Source organism: Lissotriton vulgaris, chromosome 8 (assembly GCF_964263255.1).
Source record: "Lissotriton vulgaris chromosome 8, aLisVul1.2, whole genome shotgun sequence".
Classification (NCBI taxonomy): domain Eukaryota; kingdom Metazoa; phylum Chordata; class Amphibia; order Caudata; family Salamandridae; genus Lissotriton; species Lissotriton vulgaris.
In genome coordinates, this window is record NC_141696.1 from 278,892,878 (window position 1) to 278,919,112 (window position 26,235).

Consider the following 26,235-nt stretch of genomic DNA (forward strand, 5'->3'; position numbering starts at 1 on the left):
GTGACCCAGGGTGATGATCCCGTAGAGTGATGAAGGTGAGGCTCCAGGCCGATGGCGGGGGTCTTAAAGCCTGTGTGGAACTGCTTGGGAGTATGCAGGTAATCGGACTCTAGTTGGTAGTTGGACTTTTGTAAACTAGCGCCTTGAAAGTGGAGTGAGATGCAGACTCTGGCCAGGAGAGGATATGCAGAATGCCTCGCATACGTACGCACCAACAGCCGGCTCAGTACGGGATCTGATCTGACGCAGTTCTAAGGTTGCTGTTAATAAGCTCTAGCAGCCATGATCTTTCTGGTAGAGCTGTGCCCTGTCTGGCGTAACGGTAAGGTTTTAGGGTCTGCAGGACCTCGTTGGTCGAATTGGGGGCAAGTGGTTGAGGATAGTGGTAGAGGACGTTCCGCTGTCATCCTGTTTGGTGCCCCTCACGAGTTTGGCAGTCAATAGCTCACTGCGAGGTCAGGCGATGTCCTTTTTGGCCGCCATTTTGGGTTCAGGCACAGGGTCGGCGGCGGTGGGCAACATAGGGAGCCGGTGGTGAGACTCTTGATCACAATAGAAGGTAGATAGGGCTGTGGCTTGGCGCCCACGTGGTGGTCGTTACCTTGTTAGGTGGAGGAGGCGCCTCCGATGGACATTCGAGTCAGGCGGCGTCGTCATTGTCCGCCATTTTGGAGACAGGCGGTGGTGGACAGCAAGAGAGCCGGTGAGGAGACTTTTTGTTACAGTAGAGGTGAAGCGGGCTGTAGCTTGGCGCCCACACAGTGGTCGTTATCCTGAAGGTTGTAGAGGGCGACTCCGGTGTATGTTCGAGTCAGGCGGAGTCTTCTTTGTCCGCCATTTTGGAGACAGGCGTGAGGTCTGAGGCGGAAAAGAGCATGCAGCTTCGTTGAAGGGACTGTTAGGTTTTTTATGACTAACAGGGCTATGATTTGGAGCCCACTTGGCCGTCTATGCACTTGCAGGGTGAGAGAGAGCGGCTCCGGTGGAGGCTCCGGTCAGGCGATGTCCTTATTAGCCGCCATTTTGGAGACAGGCGCAGGGAATTAACGGCGACGCGAGTCACGGAGCTCCGGTGGTGGTCTTGAACGATTATGCGGGCTTGAGGTGTTCTTGGTTCCTGGTGAGGGCGCTGATGCTGGGATGCTGGATCCGGCGGTGATCTACATCAAGCGGGTGAGTGTCCTGGGGTCACAAGGAGGGCAGAGGGGCGCCGATCAATGTAGAGCGAGATCAGGCAGAGGGACTCTGCTTTCCTAGGCGGGACAGGCTGCACTTATCCGTCTTATGCTTCGGTCGCGATTTCTGGTGTTGGGCAGCGCTAAGGGGGGCTCTGTTTAGGATATTTTCAGTCAAACCAGGAGCTCGGTTCAGAGCTACAGTACCCCTGCGGCCATCTTGTTGGTGAAAACCAGTCAGGAATTAGCATTTAAAAAACCTTTGAAATTCACTGAAAAAACCATAGGTTTTAGGGGTGTTATAGTTAGCTGGACATTTCACTCGTACAAAATCATTGAAATTCCTCCGATATAGTTCGTTGTACTAACTATAACTTGCGCGCCCGCAATCCACTGCTGATGATGCCACATATTACATCATTCATGACATGGTCAGTGACATCACTGATGACATCACTTATGACATCACTGATGACATCATCCACGTGACAATCAGATTCATCTCATCATACACTAGTATAACCTTTCAACACTCATTATGAAATATGGAGTACCATATTTGAAACCATTGTCACACCAATACAAGTTTCTAAAAACCCACTCAGTGATTACTACATCTACACACACATCTAAACACCTACAGATTCACTCATACATGCTAACAAAGATCAATAGAACATTAAATATCCTACATGGACATTACAAACCAGCAGACATCATATTGACTTATGCAGTCATCCTACTCACTTATGCAAATAATTGATCATACTTACATTTACTTAGCTATACACTCATACAAACACTACTTTATTTATTCATATGGGGCCCGATTCACAGAACTAACTTAAGACAAAATCCTAAACGTACTACCATTTTGGTATTCACAGAAGGCACTTACTCATTTCGGTATTCACAGAAGGCACTTACTCATTTTGGTATTCATAGAAGTTAGGAGTCCTAACGTTAGGACTCCTAAATGCCTTCTGTGAATACTGAAAGTCTTAAAATTAGGATTTTTCTCAATTTAGTAGTAGTAAAGTTACGATTCCTAACTTTAGAACTCCTAAATGCCTTCTGTGAATACCGAAAGTCTTAGAATTAGGATTTTTTTTTAATTTAAGAGTAGTAAAGTTAGGACTCCTAACTTTAGGACTCCTTATCTGAGAAAGAATGTTGTGGTTTTCCTATGGAAAATAGGTTCTAACTATAACTACCTACTGGCGACCGCCAGTAGGTTATATATATATATATATATATATATATATATATATGTATATATGTATATATATATATATATATATATATATATATATATATATATATATATATATATATATATATATATTATGGTTTTTTCAGTGAATTTAATAGGTTTTTTAAATGCTAATTCCTAACTATAACTGGTGTGAAATCTATGGTTTTTTCAGTGAATATATATATATATATATATATATATATATATATATATATATATATATATATATATATATATATATATATATATATATATATATATATATATATATATATATATATATATATATATATACTGAATCGGTTCTGCCAGAAGGTGGGCATATTGGGAGAACTGTTCCTGAGGAATAAGACCTTGACACCATGATTCAGGAGCTTTTGGCTTATTGGGGGGGCAAATGGTTCTCTTTAATTGATCCGAAATCAACCTGCCATGAGGTGCAAAAGGAGTCTCTGGAACTAACAGCTATTGTAACTCCTTTTCGGGCATATAAGTTCCTGAGACTTCTGCTTGGCCTGGCGTCGGCAGCCAGCATCTTTCAGAAGTTGATGGACATGGTATTTAGGAACACCAAACGCGTGCAAGATTACTTGAACGATATTTTGGTATTTGCAAAGAGTTTGGAGGAGCACAACAAGCTTTTGAAGAAGGTGTTGTCCATTCTTGGGGGAAGAGGCATGACCGTGAGGGAGGATAAATGCAAATTTGGAGTGAGAGAGTTGGAGTACCTGGAACACACAGTGTCAGATGCAGGTGCATAAAACCCATATTTTCGGTGATCAGGGTGATAAAAGATGCAAGGGCTCCTTGTGACAAGGATACACTTTGTTCTTTTAATTTGAGCTGGTGAAGTATTATGCCAGATTTGTGGTTAACAATGCACAGACTGTGGATCCGTTACGTGTACTGCTCAAGAAAGGTAAAAAACTGTGTGTGGTCAGAGGAACTTGAGGAGGTTTTTGCAAGAGTGAAGAAATTAATTGTTTCTGCTCAGGCCCTACATGCTTTTTGAGATGATTGTACCTCAGTCATGACTGTAGATGCAAGCTTGAGAGCTTTGGGGGCAGTGCTCAGTCATTTACCTCTAGATTTCTAAAATAATTCGAGTGTCACTATAGTATCATTGGGCAGGAGGTGTTAGCATGTGTCTGGATGGCTTAAAAAATTAAAATGTACATTTGGGGTTGCAGGTTCGAAATCAGCACGGACCACACACCTCTAACCTTCATCTTTAGCAGGGTTAATGATAGCAGCATGTCAGCCAGGCTGACTGGTTGGTATCGAAGTTACAGGAGTATATTTTCGAAAAGAGGGGCATTTCAGGGGGAAAGGATTTCCATGTGTATTGTTTATCTAGAATGTCGATAGAGATTGACGATGATGAGGATCTGGCTGAGATGGATATGGAGTGCATGGGTGTGGTGAATTAGATGGAGGACTGGGGTTTGGTCATTTCAGAAAACTAATTGAGGGATGCTACTGGAAAGGGTGATATACTATCCAAGATGTTGGAGTATTCCTCTCAAAAATGGCCGGAGGCAAGAAATTTGTCTGGGGACTTGAGAAATTTTGCTCAGGTGTCAGAGAAGCTATCAGTGAAAGATGAGAGGAAACAGTGTTTTTCCCTGGAGGGTTTTGGAGGATGCCATAATAAAGATAGCTCATCAGGGTTACCAAGACAAGCATGAGGATAAAGCAACACTCATGGTGGCCAGCCATAGACTCCCAGGTCAGGAGTTTAGTGAATAATTGTGAGGAGTGTTTGCTGTGGGACAAGTACTGGGAGACTTCCTACACACCATTGCATCCAACTCAGTTCCCTGAGACAGCTACGGAGAAAGTTGCACTGGATCCTGAGGAAGGGCCGGCCAAACCGCCCAGGAGGAGGACTCGCCATTGCACACAAGAGCTCCCTCCGACTCATCACCTCCAGCACGAGCAACTCCCTATCCACCACCAAACACCTCCATTTCCAGATCCAGACCAGCCCCAGAATGACCTTACAAGGCACCCTCACCCTCCCAGACATTGAACCGCATTCACCACTACCATCACTGACCTCATTGCGCCCCATGCCATTGCCCCCATGGACTACATACTCATCAGAGACCTTAACTTCCACCTCAGCAACCTCAATGACCCCAACTCCGCCACTCTCCTGGACAACCTCACCAACCTCGAACTGACACAACTCATCACCACCACTACCCACAAGGAAGGACCCAACCTCAACCCCATCTTCGCAGGGGGTAACAACGTCCACTTCAGCCACACCACGCAACCTACCTGGATGGACCACCATTGCGTACACTTCCACATCAAACAAACTCACTGCACCCAAACCTGCACACCACCCTCCGCAAAGGAACTGGAGAGAGGTCACAGAGGAGCACCTCGACTCCACCCTCAACAGCGTAGCCCCCACCTCGACTGACGCCAACTCCGCAGCCTAGCACTTCACAGATGGATCACCAACTGCGCAAATGAGCTTGGCCCCCTCCACAACCCCGACAGACAGCACCCCAGGAGTGCCACCTGGTTCACCACTGACCTCCAAGAATCTAGATGCACCGGCAGACGTCTCAAGAAGAATTCGAGAAACAGCAAAACTTCTGAAGACTGCTCCACATACAGGAACGCCATGACAGAATACCACCAACTCATTAGATCCACCAAGAGGACCTTCACCGGAAACAAAATCCACTCCAATGCCAGCAACTCCAAGTAACTCTTCAACATCATTCAGAAATTCCCCAGCCAACCACAATGCCACGGACGTTGCACCCTCCCAAGACCTCTGCAACAAACTTGGCTCCTACTTCCACCTGAAAATAAGATCCCTCTATGACAACTTATACAAACAGACCCTGGACACCGAGCACATTCCGTCCCCCAGCAACGACAGTCAGCCTACCATCTCCTCCTGGGCCCCAGTCACCACCAAAGACACTTCATTTACCATGATAGGCATTCACTCAGGAGCCCGCATGGACCCCTGCACTCTAAACATCTTTCACAGAGCTGTTGCCAATTTTGGACTGGAGCTATGATATACCATCAATACCTCCTTCAAAGCGGGCACATTCCCCGACAACTGGAAACGCACCGAAGTCAAGTCCCTCCTCAAGAAGCCCTCAGCAGATCCGATGGACCTCAAGAACTACCGAGCCATCTCTCTCTCTTCCCTTTTGTGGCCAAAGTCACCGAAAAGATCATCAACGTCCAACTAACAAAATGACAGCACCAAGACTGCCCTACTCGCTGCTACAGACGACATCAGGACGCTCATTGGCCAAGGACACACCGCGGCCCTGATCCTGCTCGACCTCTCTGCAGCCTTCGACACCTTCTCCCACCGCACTCTCGCCACCAGACTCCATGGCGCTGGCATACGACTGGCTCCGCTCCTTCTTCACCGGCAGAACCCAAAGAATCAAACTTCCTCCCTTTCTTTCCTAACTCACAGAGATCAGCTGTGGAGTACCCCAAGGATCATCGCTCAGCTCACGCTCTTCAACATCTACATTGCCCGCTCCCTGCCATTGTCAAACAGCATGGACTCAGCATAGTATACTATGCTGATGACACCCAGCTCATGCTCTCTCTCACTAATGTCCCCCTCACCACCTGACTCAGCTTCCAGGAAGGAATGAAGGGGGTCACATCCTGGATTAGCAGCAGCTGCCTAAAGCTCAACTCAGGGCAGACAGAAGTCTTTGTCCTTGGACCCTCCCCCTCTGCTTGGGACAACCCCTGGTGGCTTATTGCCCTTGGCAGCCTCCTAAGCCCCAGGGACCATGCCCAAAACCTCAGCATCATACTCAACTCCTCCCTCTCCATGACCTGACAGATCAATGCCATTACCTCCACCTGCTCCAACACCCTCCGCATCCTTCATAAGCCCTTCAAATGGATCTCCCCCCCAATCAAGAAAGACCACCACGAATGCACTCATAACCAGCAGATTGGACTACAGAAACGCCCTCTATGCTGGGATCAACAAATCTCTGCTCCGTAAGCTCCAGACCATACAGAACACTGCAGCCAGACTCTTCCTCTGCATCCCTTGACATGAATACATCCCCCTACACCTGCGAGACCTCCACTGGCTCCCCATCGAGAAGAGAGTAACTTTCAAGATACTCACCCACGCATACAAATACCTCCACAACACCAAATATCTCAACAAAAGAATCGTCTTCCTCATTCCCAAGGGAAACCTCTGATCCACCGACCTCACCTTAACGAAACCCTGTGCATCCGCAGAGCCAGAACAGGTGAAAGAATCTTCTCCTACGTCACAGCAGAGACCTCGAATGAGCTCCCAATGACCATTAGAAACACCTTCACTCTGCACATCTTCAGGAAAACCCTCAAGACCTGGCTCTTCGACTGACCGGAGCTGCTCCCATCGCCCAGTGCCTTGAGGCCCTTATGGGTGAGTAGAGCGATTCACAATTCCCTGATTGATTGATTGATTGACTTCTCAGTAAAAGGTTACCAATTGAAATTAAATACCTAATTTTGGCTGTTGACTACTATTTGAAGCGGGTGTATTACAAATTTGTGGAAACACCGGACACTGATAGTACAATTGAATTTTTGAAAAATTTATTTTTGATGGAGGGGGTTCCTAGATCTATAGTTACAGTTAATGGAACACATATTGTGTCAGAAAAATTAGCAAATTCTTGAATATGCAAGATATAAAACGTTGCAAGGTGGCATTGTTTCCACCTGGTTCAAATGGACTTGTGGAGCGGGGTAATAAGGTTCTGAAGGAAGGGATTCAGTCAGCTATCCCTTCTGGCATAGATGTGGGAAAGTTTCTGGAAGAGAAGCTATGGAATTATAACAGGTCACCACACTGCACCACTGAAATGACTCCTTTCAAACTTCTAAGGGGCACAAAAAGCACACACAACCGTATTTACTTGATGGCTGGGGGAAAAGGATGGAGAAGGCAGAAAAAAAGGTTAGTGCAAGTGAGATCATTGACAAAGTCAGTGCAAAGCAGTTAAGGATGAAAGAGAATTTTGATAGGAAGACTTATCCGGTGGGCAAGGATATAACAGTAGTTGATTGGGTGATGATTATAAAACCTGTGAAGGTAAAAAAAGATGACTGTGTTTTCAAGCCCAGTGCAAACTAGCTGGGTAAGCAAGGGTGCAGCTTTCCTGGATTGTAAAGGATGTAATGTAATGTAATGTAAACATTACTTATAAAGCGCGGCATTCACCGGACGGTTTCTTGGCGCTGTTCACTTTATTCGGTGAGAGGCAGAGGGCGAGGAGAGAAGAGCTTATGTGTAAATGCTACGGACGAGGTGAGTTTTTAGGAGAGACCTAAAGTGAACATGGGAGGAAGAGAGTCTCAATTCCAGCGGGAGAGAGTTCCAGAATGAGGGTGCCAAAAAGGAGAATCTGAGACCTCCGTGTTTTTTGCGCCTGAAACGGGGTGTCTGAAGGAGCGCAAGGTGAGAGGAACGGAGGTGCCTGGAGGGAGCATAAGGGTGCAGGAGAGAGGAAACAAAGGAGGGACCGATGCCGGCCAAAGATTTATGAGTCAGGCAGCCCAGTTTGAACTTGCAGCGCTCCGAAGCGGGAAGCCAGTGAAGGGGCTTGAGGAGAGGACGGACGTGGTGATGTTTAGGTTGGTGGTAGATCAGGCGAGCTGCCTGATTCTGTATCAGCTGCAATCTGTTAATTTGGTATTGTGGGATGCCAGCGTACAGGGCGTTGGCGTAGTCGATCCGAGAGATGACTAATGCCAGCAGTGCCAAGGTGAGGGCTTCAGTGGTCAGAAAGTGGGCTATTTTCCGAATCTTCCGAAGCTGGAAAAAGCAGGAGGACACTGTAGCACTGACCTGGTGCTTCATTGAGAGGTCCTTGGAGATGTAAACCCCCAGGCTTTTCACTTTGTCAGCAGGGTGGGGGGGGGCGAGGGAAAGGGGCCAGAAGGTGGAATTCCAGGCCAGGGATTGGATGGGCCTCCGACAAGAACGAGCTCCGTCTTGTTGGGATTAAGTTTAAGATGGCGAACGCCCATCCAATTACTGGTATGGCAGAGGGTGGACTGGAAATCTTGAGCCGCTTCATCCGAGGAGTCGAGATTGAAGACGAGCTGAATGTCATCTGCATAATTAAATGCAGTGACATTCCTACCACGGAGGGAGCGGATCAGGGGAGTGAGGTACAGGTTAAAAAGAAGGGGTGACAGGGATGAACCCTGCGGAACGCCGCAGGTGACCCTCGTCCTGTCTGCCGTAAACTGGGAAAGACGGACCGATTGGTGACGGTCCGCCAGGAAGGAACGAACCCAGTTAAGGGCCGTCCCACTGATGCCTGCCTCTTTGACACGGTCGACTAAGATGGTGTGGTCGACTGTGTCAAAGGCCACCGACAGATCAAAGAGCACCAAGGCTTGACTGATGTTGGAGTCAGCGCCTTTACGAAGTTCCTCCATAACAGAGAGGATAACCGCCTCTGTCGAGTGGGCAGGTCTAAACCCGGCTTGCTGGGAGTCTAGAAAGTTGGAGTCCTCAATAAAGGAGCTGAGGACGCTGGTCACATGTGTCTCAAGTACCTTGCTCAGGTAAGGAAGAAGGGAGATGGGACGGAATTTGCCCAAAACCGTGGGGTCGGCGTTGGTTTTTTTTAATATAGGGACCACTTCAGCGTTCTTGAACTGACTGGGGACCTCGCCGAGCAGGAGAGAGTTGTTCAGGAGGGCCAGTGGAGGGTCAGGACAGGCCGAAAAAGCGGCCCGGAGAATTGCCGGAGGGCAGCAGTCTGTGGGGGAACCAGATGAGACTTTGTTTAGCAGGGAGAGGAAGTCTTCTTCGGGTATAGGAGGAAGCTGGGTCAGGGAGCGGGAGTTAAAAAAGGGGGCGGCCTCTGGGAGGGACATCGCCGGGGCACCAGAGGAGATACTGTTTTTGATTTTGCTGATTTTGTCTATAAAAAAAACAATTAAGGGAGTCGCAAAGTACCTGAGAAGGGAGGGGTTTGATGGTCACCCTATCCGGGTGTGAGAGCTCCTCCACAATAGCAAAGATGTCCTTAGATTTTTGCGCGGAGTTGAGAATTTTTGTGGAGACGTAAGTAGTTTTGGCAGCTGAAATTGCCTGTTTATATTCTCCAGATAGTTTTAGGAAGTACGATTTTTCTGAGGGATCGTAGTTTCTGCGCCAGCGACGCTCGGCTTGGCGAAGTCCCAGTTTTAGGGTTTTAAGGCTATCTGAAAACCAGCGATGTGCGTCGTGAGGGCGCTTAGTTCTAATTGACTTAAGGGGGGCGACCTTGACGCTGGCAGACTCCAGCCATTTGACAAGTGCGGCTTCCTGGGAATCTAGAGAACCTGGGCCGGGCGGAACCAAAGATGTTAGAGAGGAAAGAAAAAGGTTGAGGTTTGCTTTATTCCAGTTGCGGGCCAGGAGGCTAGGGCCTCGGCTACGGGGGGGCGGTGGGGGGACCAGGAGAAGGAAAGAGATTAAGAAATGGTCCGACCAATGGCAAGGAAGGATCGTGAGTGATTTGATTTCGAGGTTGTAGGTCCACACCTGATCTAGGGTGTGGCCTTTGGAATGAGTAGCTGTGTGGACGTGTTGACGGCCATTGAGCCCGCTTAGTAGATCAGTGAAAGCCAAGGAATGAGGGCTTTCATGTGGGTCCGACGGCCAGTAATTGAAGTCTCCTAAAACCAGGAGTTTGGAGTTATTGATTGTGAGCTGAGATAGTAGATCGCCAAAAAGAGAGGGGAAATTGGGCATGGGTTGAGGGGGGCGGTATACCAGGACACAGGTAAGAGGAGACACTGAGGATTCAAGTCTAATAGCCAGGCAGTCGGCCTGGGGGATGGTGAGTAGAGAGAGGGAAGTGAATCTGATGGAGAGTTTGATAATAGCGGCGGTGGAACAAGAGGCAGGATGGTGGAACAAGAGGCAGTTTGTGAAGCTGACACAAGATCAAACTAGGATCATAATGGAATAGAATAGGAAAGAAGCATTAAGTTAGAGGAATCATGGATGGAATTATTGGTTACATATTGAAACTCGGAACAGATCAGCTTTAGAGAGTGCAGGGCACACAGTTAATAGGCCTGTTGAGGCGTCTTCGACTTTGAACTCATCAAGCGCGGAGCTTGGTGGCAGGGTCAAGAGGGGTGCAGCTAGATTCAAGGATTTTGTTAGATAAGAAATCGCTGATTAATGGGATATTGTTTTGATCTTTGTAATTTTTGTTGTTTTTCTTTGGGGTGTTTTCATTGTTTGTTTTATGATAAGGAGGGAGGTGTTGTGGTGTTTTTTTTATATTATGTATAAAGAATGGTATTTAAGAATGTTATGGTGCAACAATGATCGCTCGTGCATGGAGTGGGTGGTGGTGCTGAGTTGGATGTACAACAGCAGTTGCAGATCGAACTTCAGACCAGCGTCGCACTTCATGCTGTGGGTGAGTCTCCATGGAATTAAGTACTTCTTTACTTTAAACAACGATTCTGAAGTGATACTTCTATACTTACTACATACTTAAGAAACAATAATTCCCATTTCGCACTGAATGTTCTTCCTCTGCTTTGTTCACCTGGCCTTAATTCCTGCATGAATTGTTCCTCTTGCCCCCCTTTTCTAACTCCTGTTTCCCTCTCGCCGCTCTGAATTACAGTATGAGGCCCCTTCCTCCTTTCACAACTTTCTTCAAACCTATACAAATCCCCTACACACTCCTTCCTCCTGTTCCTTTTTTGTGTGACTTCCTATGGACAGGTGCAGTGCACCTGCTGCAGGGCGTTCTCCATATGCTTCACTGCCTTGCGGTGTCAGTGGTGAGATGTGTAGCGGTATGGCGAAGATCAATTTAGGAGGGTAGACTGTATGTGACTTTCTCGTTTTAGGAAAGTAAGTGGATAGGGCTGTGAGCCCAGTTCCCTGAGCTGACACAGTTTCTAATTGTCTAACTTGTTGATGATCAATTGAATATACATGACATGGTTGCCTTAGTTTGTTGAAAAAATTGAAACGTTCTTTTATATGCCACTGTAATGTCACTAGCGTAGCGTAGGTTCAATGGTACTTTCACTGGGACACTAAACACCTTTATTTAAATGTTTAACTTTTGTACAGTCACAACTGTTTACTTTGAACATATACTGTGTGAAGTTTTTCGTATGTCTATATATAAAAAATGCAATGATATACCATACCTGATTTGTGTGTAGGCAGCTTTCTTTCTGACATCCCTACTACCCCCTGTATTGCCATTGTGCGTTATTTTTATCATAGGATTTCACATATCATCCCACAGGAGCCGTTTTTTTCCTTCTTATTGCGCAACAGGCTTGAGCACACGCTTTCCTCCTCGTGTCTCCGCTTCCAGGGCTGGGAGTGCAGTGCCTTCCTCCGGCTGACTGGAGGTGTGCCTGGTTGCCGGGGAGATGGAATGGCTCCTCAGTGGCCGAATTGCTGTTTGTTTTTGCTCCTACTTCACCTTCAGCTTCTAGTGCTCTCATCTGGAGTTACAGAAGGAATTCGGTGGCAGTTCTTTAAGACATTATGGCACAAAATTCCATTGGAGGTGATATTTGCTTATACTGATTGGTCTATTAGATATCTCCTGGGCACTTTATAGCGACCATCGACCTGCAGGATGCATATCTGCATATCCCTGTCCACACAAGTCATCAGCAGTTTCTCAGGTTTTCTGTGAGCATGGATCATTTCCAGTTCAGGGTTCTTCCCTTCGGGCTGAAGTCCACGCCCTGTGTCTTTATGAAGGTTTTGGCTCCTTTGATGGCTGTTCATCACCTGCAGGGGATTTCCATCTTTCCCTTTCTGTACAACTGTGTGGTGAAGGGTGCCACTCTTCTACAGACCTCTTTTCAGGTGACTACAGTTCTGACTCCTCTGTCTTCTCATGGGTTTCTGGTGATTGCAATGAAGTCCCAGCTGATAACGGCGAATAATTGGTCTTCGTTGGGGCCCAGTTCCTGATGGACCTGGGTTCAGAGATTGGTTCTTTGTCTTGTTTCCCTCCAATCTTCAGGGTTTTTGATGACAGGATTGTCCTTAAGTTGGGCCCATGGCTTGTCTTAAAGGTAAGGTCTATGTTCCATCTCCAGTAGGAAGTGATTTTTTCTGTGTTTTTTCTGGATCCCCTGTATCCTGAGGAGGTAGCTCCTCATTCTTTTGATTTCCGGAGGGCAGTTTTGATTTACCTGGAGCGAGTGAAGGAGTTTTGTGTTGCCTCCTCATTGTTTGTGAATTTTGTGGTCCCACAGGCAGAGGGGATTCACTACTATGCAGACCTTGAGCAGAGGGATAAAATCTGTGATTTTGATGGACTACAAGCTGTTTGGTTTGTTGTCTCCTTTGAGGATCCAGTGGAGGTCCACAAGGGGCATGTACACTTCCGCAACTGAGGTTCATGTGGCTACTTTTCAGGACATTAGCTAAGCTGCCACTTGGGTGGTTCCCTCAACTTTTGTTAACCATTATAGGGTGGTCCATGGTTCAGGGTGCCAAATATTTTGGGTTCCAGGTTCCTGGCTTCTGTGGTGTAACCGTTTTTTTAAAACTTGCTATCTTCATATGATTTACAGTTGTCCTGGTCCAATTTGTGGCTTGGGTACATCTCATACTGTAATTTAGCACAGCAAGAAGAACAACCTTAGTAATTCTGTGATTACTTACTGATAATTGCATTACTCTGAGTCCTTCTTTTGTCATGATGAGGTAAGGAGGGGGAGTGGGGTTTTATAGGCTTGAAGAAGATTGTGAAATGACGCACCAGGGCTTCATACTGTAATTCATCATGACAAGAGAAGGACTCAGATTAATGTTATTACTGGTAAGTAATTGAAGCATTCCTGCTCCTTTCCCCATTCTCTTACACTCCCTTCCCTCTTTCCACCTTACTATCTTCTTTGATTTTACTTTTATTCCTTATCTCTCTCCTCCCGTATCCTATACCCCTGCCCTCCCTCCATCTTTCTATCGTCTTTGCCTATTTTTAGGTCGAGGACCTAAAGGCTGCGCTTGCGCAGTCTGGGGTCGGAGATTTAATGTCTCTCAGTAGCTCAGTAGATCCCGCCTCCTTGCCCCGTTCTTCCCCATTGGCTGGCTTCCTAAACGGAGGCCAGCCATTGGAGGAGAGATCCGTCACTCCGATGTAGCACCGTCCTTTTCGGATTTGGGGGCGTAATTTTTGATGTTCTTTAGACAGTGACGTTGTCTGTCACTCAGAACTTCAAAACTACGCCCCCAAGTCCGAAATTGGCCGTAGGATTCTAAATGCCATTTTCCCCTGATCGTCTCTGCTAGAAGTCGCTGTTACAAAGCTCTTGAAACGGGTAAGTATGTTGTTGTTGTTTTTTTTCAGAGGTAAGCTGTTCAGACGGGTATGTTGTTGTTGTTTTCGTTTAGAAGTAAGCCATGTTTGTTTTTTTATTTACAACAAGGGGGGGTGAGGGACAGAGTCTCTGAATTAAACAGAATACTCTCACCCAGTCAAGAGATCAGGGCTAGATCCAACACCATTTTTTTGCTCACTGCACCATCCCAGTTTCAGAACCTGGCTGTATGCAAATTAGTCTGTACCTGTCCCAGTGCATGATGGGAACAGGGCAAACCAAACTACAAAAGCCAATTCTTACACTGGGAAGGAAACAAGCTACCGGGGACCGGTTTCTGGCATTTCAGCCGTCTTCGGCCCGGCTTGCTTGAATCCTGATGGTGCAATGAGCAAGGGACTCACATCTGAGTATACCCTTCCACGCTTAGGGTGGACAAAAATATTTACAACAAGGGGGGGTGAGGGACAGAGTCTCTGAATTAAACAGAATACTCTCACCCAGTCAAGAGATCAGGGCTAGATCCAACACCGTGTTTTTGCTCACTGCACCATCCCAGTTTCAGAACCTGGCTGTATGCAAATTAGTCTGTACCTGTCCCAGTGCATGATGGGAACAGGGCAAACCAAACTACAAAAGCCAATTCTTACACTAGGAAGGAAACAAGCTACCGGGACCGGTTTCTGGCATTTCAGCCGTCTTCGGCCCGGCTTGCTTGAATCCTGATGGTGCAATGAGCAAGGGACTCACATCTGAGTATACCCTTCCACGCTTAGGGTGGACAAAAATATTTACAACAAGGGGGGGTGAGGGACAGATGCGCTGGGCCAGGGACAGACTGATTTGCATATAGCCAGGTTCTGAGCTGGGATGGGGCAGTGAGATAAATAACGGTGATGGATCAAGCCCTGATCTTTGGACTGGGTAAGAGTGGTCTGTTTAACTCAGACACTCTGTTCATCACCACCCCCTTTTCTAAATCGTTTTTGGCCACTATAGGTGTGGCAGGGTATACTCAGACATGAGTCCCTTTCTCACTGCTCCATCAGGATTCAAGCAAGCCGGGCCGAAGAAGGCTGAAATGCCAGAAACCGGTCCCCGGTAGCTTGTCTCCTTTCTGGTGAAGAATTGGCTTGGTAGTTTAGTCTGCCCTGTTCCCATGATGCGCTGGGCCAGGGACAGACTGATTTGCATATAGCCAGGTTCTGAGCTGGGATGGGGCAGTGAGATAAATAACGGTGATGGATCAAGCCCTGATCTTTGGACTGGGTAAGAGTGGTCTGTTTAACTCAGACACTCTGTTCATCACCACCCCCTTTTCTAAATCATGTTTTTTTTTAGGCTAATCTTATGTTTCTTTTCTTTTTTCTAGGTCCAACATGGCCTGTGGCGTCTCCCTGCAGCCATGTGCACCGCTGTGCACAAAGCTGTTCAGACGGGTATGTATGTTGTTGTTGTTTTCGTTTAGAAGTAAGCCATGTTTGTTTTTTTAGGCTAATCTTATGTTTCTTTTCTTTTTTCTAGGTCCAACATGGCCCGTGGCGTCTTCCTGCAGCGATGTGCACCGCTGTGCACGGAGTGGTTCCGATCCGTGGCTCGCTGTGCACGGAGTGGTTCCGATCCGCGGCTCTTTTGCAGTTTGAGGTAAGCTATCTTTTCTTTTGCAATAATCTTATGTTTTTGTTTGTCTTTTGTAGGTCCAACATGGCCCGTGGCGTTTCCCTGCTGCCGTGTGCACCGCTGTGCACGAAGCTGTTCAGACAGGTATGTATGTTTTTTTTTTTATGTTACAAGTAAGGCATATTTTTATTGTAGCTAATGTTATGTTTTTTCTCTTATTTTTAGGTCTAACATGGTCCATGGTGTCTCCGTGCTCTCTGCAGCGATGTGCACCGCTGTGATGTGCACCGCTGTGCTTCAGATATGCGGGTATTTTGCAGTGTCAGGTAAGCTTTTTTTTCTATTTTGCTAATTTTATGACTTTTCTGTTTTTTGTAAGTCTATATAGTTATTTGTATACAATAGGAGCTACTTTATTTGTTATCTGGTAATAATGTTTTTATATATTTCTTTGGTGTTTTTAACAAAAGTGCTGTAACGCGTTTATTACGTGGAATACCTTATTTGAATACGTGCGGCCGGGGGGACGTTTTTCACGTAAACGTCAGATGGCGATATCTTCTGGCAAGTGATGCAGGTAAGAACACCTTTTCTGTGAATTTAATGTAATGTTTTTTGTTTATGATGTAATGTTTTCTTTTGTAGACTTTTTATTAAGTATTCCTTGTCTGTGTTCTGTTTAGACCGTCTGTGACATTTCGACACTTCGCCGTCTCTGCTGCTCTGACGTCAGTTACCGATATCTTCCGGAAAGTTCTACAGGTAAGAGTAAGGTTTGTCTGTTAATGTAATGTGTTTTTTTGATTTTTGTATATGATTTTTAATATTTTTTTTTTACATTTGCAGCTGTTCACTGTCCGGGTCCTGTTTGGCTACCGCTTGTGACATTTAGGTAAGTGCTACATTTTTATGTTGTGGGATATTGCGTTTCTGTTTAATGTAAGAATGTTTTTTTTCCTGATGTATGTTTGATATTTTTAAATATGTAAGTATTCAATGTTTTTGTATTGTTTGTGATATTTCTACACTTCAATGCCCGAGTTGCTGCGACATACAGGTAAGTTATTTTTTTTAAAATATTTTTATCTACCTTTTTATTATATTGTGTATTATTTATTGTCTTGCCTTATAGCTGTAATTTCATTTGTTAAAAATGTTTTGCGACATTTCTTCTTTATTTGTTTGACGAAAGTGAGATTCATAATTGAATACGGGGAGTACTTGATTTTAATACGGCACGGGTGGGGCACGTTTTTCATGTAAACGTCAGTTACCGATATCTTCTGGGAAGTTCTGCAGGTAAGACCAACTTTTGTCTGTTGATATAATGTATTTCTGTTTCTTTTGTAGATGTGCTTTAATTATTTATTTTTGCATTTACAGCTTTTCACTGTCCGGGTCCTGTTTGGCCACGTAAACGTCACTTACCGATGTCTTCTGGCAAATTCAACAGGTAAGAGAAAATTTGGTTTGTTACAATTAATGTAATAATGTTTTTGTTTCTGATCTACTTTTAATTTTTTAGAAATTAGTAAGTCTTTAATGTTTGTGTACTGGTTGTGATATTTCTACACTTCAATGGCCGAGTTGCTGCAACATACAGGTACGTTTTTTTATAAATACATTTTTATCTAGCTTTTTAATATATTGTGTATTACTTTTTGTCTTGCTTTTTAGCTGTAATCTCATTTGTTAAAAATGTTTTGCGATATTTGTAGTTTATTTATTTGACGAAAGTGCTATTCATAATTTAATACGGGTAGTACTTGAATTTAATACGGCACGGGTGGGGCACGTTTTTCACGTAAACGTCATTTACCGATATCTTCTGGAAAGTTCTACAGGTTATGTTATGTTAATTAAAATTTATAAAGCGCACATACGCCCATGGGCTTCTTGGCGCTGGGAAAGAGATTAATAACACAACAAGGAAAATACCAATAACAATAACTACTCAAGGTATGCCTGTGTGAAAAGCAGGGTTTTGTAGGCCCGTCGGAAAGTAAGGAGGTCCCTACTCTGTCTAAGAGTCAGAGGCAAATAATTCCACAAGGAGGCTGCCAAGAAGTGGAAACAACTGCCTCCCTGTCGCTTTCTCCTAAACCGGGGTACCTCCAGTAAATCTTTATGGGCTGATCGCAAACTACGCGAGGGGGTGTATCTCCCTATCAGCTGCCTTATAAACAGTGGGCCCTTGCCTTGTAAGGCCTTGAAAATAATGCACCCTGCTTTAAAAGCCGCTCTCTGGGCCACAGGTAGCCAGTGTAGTTTCTCAAGTCCTGTTTTGATAGATTCCCATTTGGGTACCTTACAGATCAGCCTGGCAGCTTGATTCTGAAGATATTGCAATCTTCTGAGTTGACCTGCAGGCAAGCCCAGATATAGGCTGTTAGAAAAGTCAATATGGGAGAGGACTAGGGCAGTGACTACTTGGATCAAAGCTGAATGAGTAAGGAGGTGTGCAATTTGTTTTATTTTTCTTAATTGGAAAAAACCTGAGGAGACCACTGTTCCGATCTGTGATTTTAGGGAAAGATCCTCATTGATGGTCACTCCCAGACTCTTAACCGAGTGCGACTTTTTGGGAGGGAGGCCCATGTCTAAAGGCCAGAAATGAGGGCCCCAACTAATCTCGCTTTTCCCAGGCAAGATTAGCTCGGTCTTTCCTGGGTTCAGTTTAAGATGGTTTGAGGACATCCACCTCTGAATGTGGGTCATAGTTGCCTGAAAATCCTCAACAGCATCGGGCGAGTTTAATGTAAAGACTAGCTGTAAGTCATCTGCATAGTTGTATGTAGTTACTTTGTAATTTCTCAGTGAAAACAATAAAGGCCTCATGTACAAATTGAATAATAAAGGAGACAAAGAGGAGCCCTGGGGGACCCCGCAGAAGGAATTGATTTTAGAAGCTGTGAATGACCCTAGCCGAACAGACTGAGTGCGTTCCGATATAAAAGAATGCAGGCAGGCCAAGGCAGAATCTCTGAGGCCAGCCTGTTCGACACGGTTGACCAGAATGGAGTAGTCAACCGTGTCGAACGCTGCAGACAGGTCAAGAAGCACTAGAGCCTGATGGAGGTTATTATCGGCAGTGGACCTCAGAGTGTTCTGGACGGCCAGTATCACTGCTTCTGTAGAGTGGGAACTGGCTTCGGTGAAAGTGCTGCGGTGACGCTTCATCGTAAGAGTGACTTATCATGGTCAACCTATAAAGATTAAGAATTTCGATTCAGCTGTCAAGAGTGATGACGTGTAATTAACTAAGTCTGTTCTTCTTAAAATAAAGCATTGATCACTGCTCTGGATGCCAGTACTTACCCTCTATGATTATACACCGGCGACTTGGATCGTGAAAAGTGTGGACTCACTATACGTTGTCCTTAAGATTGATCGTTCTGATGTGATTGTAGAACTTGGATTTTTCCACTTCTCCGTATAACAAGACCGTGATGCTTAAACACCAGTGCACCATTTCTGTCTTTTTGGCCTTGAAAAAGTCTCCATAGAGACGAAACACGTGTCGGCAGGACAAGCTGGAAATAATTTTTATGAATATAAAATAAAAGATTTGAAGTCTAACGTTTGGCTCTGGATCCGTATTTTGGAAATCCTTTTCCTATCAATGAATTGTATTTTATAAAATTGTGAATAGTATTTGGATCATTACATATCCTGTGAGGGTGCATGATCAATGCCTGTTTTTTCTCTTGTTACTTAACATTAGCAAAAATTCATTTTTTTGCTAATTCAACACTCCTGGTGGTGTGTGTTTGACAGGATAGCAGTGCACCTCACACTAGAAACTGTTTGAAAGTAATATTACACGTATACGTGTTTAGAGTATTGTATCATTCCCATGTGCAGACGTTTTCTCAATTTTTGAGAAACACTACCACCACATACCTGTTTTGCACTGCTTCTGTAGAGTGGCAGGGCCGAAAGCCTGCCTGATTAGGTTGCAAATATTCAGAATCCTCTATGAATTTCGATAGGCAGTTGGTGACATGAGCCTCCAGGATCTTTGAGAGGTAGGGCAGGAGAGAAATTGGTACAGGTAAGAGCAACTTTTGTCTGTTGATGTAATGTATTTAATTTTTTTTTTGTAGATGTACTTTAATGATTTTTTTTGTTTGCATTTACAGCTATTTACTGTCCGGGTCCTGTTTGGCTACGTAAACGTCAGTTACCGAGGTCTTCCGGCAAGTTCTACAGGTAAGAGAAATTGTTGTGTGTTACAATTAATGAAAGAATGTTTTTGTTTCTGATGTAGTTTTCATTTTTTTTAAAACGAGTTGCTGCAACATACAGGTAAGTTATTTTCAAAAATATATTTTAATCTAGTTCTTACTCTTCTCCTGTTTCTCCTTTCCCACCAACCATACTCAGCATTCCTCTCTACCTTGCCCTACCCCCTCTCCACTACCTTATGGCCAGGCCCCATCTACTTTGGCCCCCCTCTACCACTTCCAACCTTACTCATCCAAGCCACCCCTTCTTTTCTTTCCCGCCTGCCATCTCCTCAACCAGTTTATGGTAGTTCTCTGCCAAAGCTTTGAAGATTGTTTTCTGTTCCTACTAATGTTCCATTGTGGCACCACGTTCCCCTTGACGTTGTTATACTGAAAAGCACACTGACACCCTGTGATAGAATGGCAACATAGAATAGTGTGAATAAATTACAAGAAATAAATGAACTGGGCTGGCTTATTATAATATAAATTGTACGATAGTGTGTTTGCACCCAAATAGAAATCTATTTCTATAAATAATTAATACTTATTTGGTGTAGCACGATTATGCATCTAAAGAGAGGAGGGCCCTTGCTTCTGGAGAACTAAACTGCAAGGAATCAACAGTGGCCCAAGTGAATAAAACCAAGTAAAACCCGGAAGTGTATGACATGTGACACCATGGGCAGTATAATGCTTCAAATCGTCTCAAACAAAAACAATTGAAGAGAGAAAGTTAATGGTGGGGGAGTTATCTCATTTACACATTATATCGTAAGAATATGTCAGTTATATATTTAATCCACTCCTGCATTTTATTTTCCAAATCTTACAGATATATATTCCTTATATTGCCACTGCATACAAAGATGCGGTGGGCAGCACCATGGCAACATTAGAAACATAAACAGCAACTCTCTTGACACATAATAATGTGAAAGAAGATTTATTATCTTTACATTTTCCATCTCTTTTACTGCATCTGTTATTGTACTGTAGGAGTACATCAGTAAGCAGGCTCAGTTAACCACACGCTGCCTTCCTTCCTCCCGAAGTAGATAAAATTACACTGAATAATAATTGCGCGTGTTACTTCCAGTGGTTACAAACTGCAAACCTAGAGTGCCTTGGCTATTTTCAGAAATGTAGCATTAGACATGATTAGAATATGCATTAAGTACACAAAAAGTCAGCTTGGAAAGCGTGTACAAATATTTCTCCTAAGCAAAGTAATGAAAAGTTCATCCACAGAATATAGCCAATGAAAAAGTAGCAGAACTCTATAACATCTAATATTCTAACAAGAATTATAAGCAATATAAAAATTATGAGCAACATAACTGGGAAACCAAATTAAAGAACCTGCACCTAATGCAAGAATTTCAATCTAAATGTGTATTAAACTGCCAGCCATTTACAAGGATATAATGCAATTGCCTTAAGACGAAAAAGCATTAGGTAATATCTCACACAAAAAAAATATTGGAATGTCACACGATCAATCTTTGTTCCAGTGCTTTAAAAAAAATTATGATTCTGGTGAAATAATGTACCATTTTGTTCTTACTTTGTCTAACATTGCCTATCAAATATTTTTAAACAAGTATGTTACAGCAACAGACGCATAAAGGTTTTTTGTAATTTCCAAAATCAGGGTCCATATTACATATTTTGTCCCGAGGGCACAACAGGCATTTACATCTGCTTTGTGTTCTCACCTCACCCCCAGGAGCGTTGCTAATACAGAAGTAGTGGCGGCTCCTCGGCTATGGCGGAGGAGCGTCACCCACTGCTTTCTCGCAGTGTGAGAAGAAAAAACATAAAATGATAATAACTTTAGGTTATTACCATTTTATGTTTCCTTTGCAGACGGGCAGGCAGGGCTACTCTGCTTACAGAGCAGGGCAAGGAGGAGTGGTTTGTCCACTCCTGAGTGCTCAATGACTGTTTAGTCGGCCCTCTCGGGCCGTCCAAACCAGTCATGAGCATTTTCCGCTTCTCCATGCAGTCTGCAGCTTACATGGACAACATGCCCAACTCTCTAGCCCCTGGCTGAGTGATGTATCATGTCACTCAGACCAATCACATTGCTGCATTGCAGTGTTACGATTGGCTTAAGGGATGGAGCCTGGCTGCCTGCTTCCTGTTCCTGTCCGAGCGGGAAGCAGGAGAGCAGGAGCAGAGAAGACGCAGGACCCGGCCTCAAGGTAAGCTCTGTTTTTTGTTATGTCCCCCGTGCGACCCTCCCCCATGACCCCTCCCCCCACACCTGGCCCCCCCCACCCATGAGCCATGCCGGCCGCAACTGTACAGAAGGAGCTGCAGATCCTGTTGTGGCCCCTTCTGCAATACTGAAAGTGCTGCCTCACATACATAGCCAGCACTTTCTTAAGTGGGCATTCCCTCATTTGCTTTGTTGCATGGCCCAATGCCAATGAGGGAATCACTTTGCCTCTGCGCCCATGCCACATTATATACATGGGCATAGAGGCAAAGAATCTGTCAAAAGGCTCACTGACAGTGCACCACCTAACAGGTGGCACACTGTCAGTGCATCCCCTAATGGCAGCCCTCCAGAGCTGGAAAAGGAGTCCTATGGACCCCCAGAGATCCTTTTGCAGGCGGGTGCAATCACTCACAGCACCCGTCTGCAAGGGGATCTCTAATTTAAAAGTGCAGGCAGGTTGCCAGCTGCACAGTGAAACCCAGAGCGGCTTCTTCAAAGCCGCTCCGTTTTTTTCACTTGAATTTGCTGCCCCCAGGGCAGCACCAGTACGCAGCTGCCCTGGGGGAAGCAGATTCAATGTATTAGGGCGTCCTTTCCCTGTTAGCGACCGGCGCACCTGTTTAAGGTATACCGGGCGCAAACAGGGATACATAATAGGGCCCTCACGTGTCCACCACCGCACTCTGAATTAAGGCTTCACATTTATGTTTTCAGAGCTCTCTGGATAGGAAATGGCTATTCTACTAGCCATTTGCTTCTGTATGTTTTGGAAAGCATGTGTATTCCCATGAAGTTTTGAATTGCTAATTTCTGAAAAAATACTTGGATTGACCTGAATGAGTACCCATAACTGTAACTGTTTTCTAACTTGCTATGACCACATTTTCACTAAAAAGAGGTCAGAGAAGATTTATTTTTACAAGAATATATACTTAGGGGCATATTTATGAGCAGAGTTGCTTCACACTTGCACCACACAAGGTGGTGCAAGAGTGATTCAAGTCCTAAATGAGATTTAAGAAGCTATGCAAAGCCACTTAGCTTGGCCCTGAGTGGCTCCATAAATCTGGAGTAAAGCAACACAGCCAAATTGCTGCTTTGTCTTACTCTACACTAAGGAGATGGTCCATGGGTGTTTCCACGCAACTCCCATGGTTTTTGACGCATTCCCAGATTTACCATAACTGATAAACCTGGGAATTCACCAAAAAGATGCGCCTTCCCAGTGAGGCGTAATGATGGAGCGGTAAATTTTGTATTTGCATTTTCTTAATTGTAGGGGTGCTTCATAATCTCATGAAGAACGCACCTGCATATATTCTTGTCTTGTGAGTGCTAGAATTATGATTGTGTTGATGCATTTACATGACATATTTTAGTTAACTGACAAAGTAGTATGAGAAATTAACGTAGGAAATAAATGTAACTACCAGAAAACGTTAACGCGAAGAAACCATGTGGTGAAGTGTTGGCACTGCTCATGATACATGTGTTTAATAATGAGATTTCCATCATTACGTAAAGGTGTTAGTGAAGTGTAAAGTAGTAATGTGACTTGCACTGGTAAAGTGATGTATTTTTATGTTAACCAAAGTTGTAAGCCTGAAATGCAATCCCAGACAACTCTCGCTTTGAGGATGAATGTTCTGAATTTAATGTGCACTGTGGAAGCTGTTCTCCTCATGTTTGCGTTGCAGGTGGAAAACATTCTTTTAGGCAAAGTAATGTCTTTGTTTTAGTAGCTAGGCAAGGAGAGAATAAGCTACAATCATATGGCTCGAAGTCGATAAAGGAAAGATGCTGGTTTCACTCGCGTAAAGGCCTAGAAATCAAGGACAAATTGTTGAAAAGGATGTAAATGGAGAAATCCGTGGAAAAGTACGCTCATGACTATACACATTGTGGAATACATGCACGCTGAGTATCATGGGAAAGCTACCTGTGCATAACTGATTGCTGAAATTAGTGAAAGTGTCCACTTTCTTTCTCTCCTTCAGAGAGGGAGCAACTTAAAACAAGCTCTTTCTTTGTGATAGTGGCTTTATGCTACACAACCCATCTCAACAGTGGAGAGACTTCTTAGGAAGACTCCATGACTAATACCTTTCCTCTGATTCAAAAATGCGTATGTAGGGATGTCACTTTAGTTATAGAGTTGGGATAGATTTAAGGCTTTTTACTCACAAACTCTTGATGCAGTGAAATTTGGATTTATGCTACTTCATTACCTCTATCCTCTTTCTTGAGATAATAGTTTGGTTCATGCTGCACCATGTTGATTGGGTGCGTAGATTTGGCTTCATGCTGATTCTTCTGTATTTTTACAACCTCATGTTGAGGTGTCTCTAAGTTCAGTTATTTGTGTCTTTGTAATAAATCAACTAATATTTCTAAAGTGTCCTTCAGTTATTATGTCTCGGAAGTAGAAGTTTGAATTGATAGTGCATTCATAATTTTCACCCATTTACACTTTTGTGCTGCTAAAAAGAACCATTGAAGCAAGTCTTTAGAGAAGTTCCAGAGCAAATGGGACTGGCCCTTTCAGTTGGTAGCAGATTAGGATGGTTTGCACATGAAGCAAGGGGGGAATCTAGAAGTAGTCTAGCATAGTTGGAACCTGGAAGCCCAAGAGCCCAAATTAGAGCCCCATGGTCAAGAACGGAAGGTGACAGAATCTGGTGGAGACGGACAGAGTCTAACGGTGCGGAGGAGACCAGCAATAAAAAGTGAGTATTATTGGATGCGCGTGTTAGATGTTAGATTGTGAGAATGGTTTGACTGTAAGATGTCTTGAGGAGCTGGAGTTAGAGACAACCCAATGTGGTTTTGGGTTGCACGTGGCCCAAGGATTGAGATTTGAGTTGCTGGTCCCGAAGTGGCCTAAGATTCTGGGATATTAAAAGGTATAGAAGACACCAAGATTTTGATTGTCTAACCAGAGAATTGAGTTGTCCTGAGACCTCATCGGCAGTTCCACCTAAGACAGGAACTTTGTGTGGATGGGACGTGTGGGAATCGTTTAGTGCACCTTGTGTACAGGGGTTAACGATACTGATTCAGGTGATCCACGCTGGTCGCTACTGTGTGTGAATGCTCTTGAGTGGTTGATTTCTATCGATCTTTTAGAATGGCAGACAATTATGTATTTAAGATGATTGTGTGAGTGAATAAAGAGAAATTGTGAAGGAGGGTGAGATCCTGCAAGGAGTGTGAGTGACATCAATTTGTGCCACGATGTGATAGATTGCTAGGTGTAATGCCACGCTGGGATTGGTTGGTAGTCAGCGTGAATACTCTATGGTTGACAAGGATTATTTTCGTTGTGTTAAATTGGAGAAATATTGCATTTTGATTGGGAAAAGTTTTGAAAGTTTCATGCAATGCTTTAGGGTGTTATGGGATCTGTTCAGAGGTGATGAAGGGGTTGTTATTCAAGTGGGTGAAGAGGCACCACCCGAGGATACTCCAGCACACTATATGGTGATAAAGGTTGGTCTCCAACCCATAATTTGTCTCCAATATTGGCATAAAATCACTGAAAGGGAAGGGTAATTGTTATTTCCACACTTTTGCTCATTCACGTTAGATGTATTGAAGCAGCTCCGGGGAACAATGTTTGCGATGCGACCCTTGCCAAGACCCCCACAATTTGAATGGCTAGATGTGTGGATGCGAAGCAGAGAGAGAAATACCATTGGAGAGTGAAGAAAATCATGAGTGTATATCAGAATGCACAGTGGGATGCTAGGCTTAAGAGGAGGAGAGTGGATGCCAGTGAGGGAGAGAGGCTATATCCAGTATTGGTTGATGGAGAGTTGCAACACATAGGAACAGGAGATGGGCAAATGGGAGTGACAGTAGCGATAATGAAGACAGCTTGTTGGATGAACTGTAGGCTGATCGTCCTCCTCCTCATTGTTCACAGCAGGGAGAAGTGGGACGAAGTGGTTTCTAAGCCAGGGGTCATGGGAATGATCTCACCAGGAACAGAGGGGACAGGAGTGTCTGTCTTGAAAGGTATGGAACAGAACAGTGCTGTCACTACTTCACGGTTTCCGGAAGCTTTTACAGTACTGGTCACCATTGTTCCTGTTTAGGATTCAGGCCTAACAGGAAACCTCAGCCAGAGACAATCTACACACACAGAAGGGACCCCATTGGGAAGAACAGTAAGTGTGACTGGGGGTTTTCCTTCCTTTAGTGCCCATGGAAACCAGTACCCCTTTAGCGACTACTGCTGACCCTTCCAGAGTACAGATTGGTTCAAGTACTATAAGGTCTATACCTATGGTAAGCACCAGTTCAGATCGGTTAATGTGGGAAACTCCAGTGAGAGGACCAAGTGGTAAGCCTCAAAAGGCAAGTACAAGTCAGAGAACT